Raw genomic sequence first — 1,548 nt, 5'->3', positions numbered from 1 at the left:
GCGGTTCGATCCCCAGCACCACATGCCAGCCAGACCCGCCCCCTGGTGGGCTGAGCTGGCCACACACACACACAATAAATAAATGTAATAAATAAAAATAAATAAATATTTAAAAAAATATTATTGCAGTATTTCCCCAAGTGTCAAATCGTAGCACCATCTCTAGATGTCCACAAACATACGGAATTATTCACTTTTTGATCATAGCAAAATTATAAACAATTCAAAATTGTCGATTATATGTGGTCAATGACCTTTTGTATACCTGTCTATATATCCCCATTTCATTCTATTTTTATTTATTTACCTATCAAGTATCTATGCATTCACTTGTCACCTATGTAACTATGTATCACTGAAAAATTATTTATATAACTACTTACATCTATATTCCAGTTTTGGCCAATGTGTTTATCATCTACATCTTTATTATCTGTAATCAATTATTTACCTGCCTATAACCCACATATTAAATATTTCTCCACCAATCATCTACCTAACATTGACATATATACTACATACATATCTCATCTACTTTAACGATACAAGATTAATGAAAAAGTATATATTTAATTTATACAATTTGATATATAAGCAAACACAGCAAGTTATTCTTTTTAATTTTTTTTTAAATTTTTTATGTATTTGATACAGGGTCTCACTGTGCACCTCGAAATTGTAGTGATCCTCCTGTTTCAGCCTCTGCAGCACTAGGATTATAAGGGTATGCTACCACACCTGGTCTTGGTGGCCAGCTCAGCACACCTGGGGTGGGGCCCACAAGGTATGGGGTACCAGGGATCAAACCTGGGTCCTTGCCAGTATGCCTGGGTTGGGGCCCATCGGGCATGTAGTATCGGGGATCAAACCTGGGTCCTTGCACATCCTAGGCAGGGGCTTAGACTGCTGAGCTATCTTTGCAGCCCAAGTAAATCATTCTGCCAAAGCCAGTCATGTTTATATTTCCCCCATAAACCATGCTACACATTTCTATTGTGATGTGAAAACTTAAATTGTACTCCCACTTAGTTACAAAAGCTGTTTCCATTTTTTTTTTTCATTCTATTATTTCTTTTTTTCCTTGTGCCTTCTTTCCTGTTTCATGGATAGGATGCTCCCACGCTGAAATGTTCTCTCCATTACCTCGATTTTATAAACTACAATTTCTCTTAGGAACCTCCCTTTACATGATTAGACGGAACCAAAAGCTCTAGAGACCATGAAACTACAATTTAGCTCCATTATCTGCTCCAAAATTATTTGCAGCATAAAACATTCTAATTAGATTTTAGTACATTTTAGATATACCTATCACAGAATAAAACATTTTAAAAAGATATTTCACAGCCAAAAATTTGTTCTGACTACCTGAAGTATAAAACAAAACAATGTCTTCAATGAGTATACTATATATTATCTTTAATTCAAATGTTTACATCTTCAAAGATAAAATATTTTAAACTGCTGAGAGAGAGAGAGAGACAGAGAGAGAGAGAGAGAGAGAGAGAGAGAGAGAGAGAGAGAGAGAGAGAGAGAGAGAGAGAGAGA

Source organism: Octodon degus, unplaced genomic scaffold (genome assembly GCF_000260255.1).
Source record: "Octodon degus isolate 3935 unplaced genomic scaffold, OctDeg1.0 scaffold00255, whole genome shotgun sequence".
Classification (NCBI taxonomy): Eukaryota; Metazoa; Chordata; class Mammalia; order Rodentia; family Octodontidae; genus Octodon; species Octodon degus.
This window is presented reverse-complemented; position numbering follows the sequence as displayed.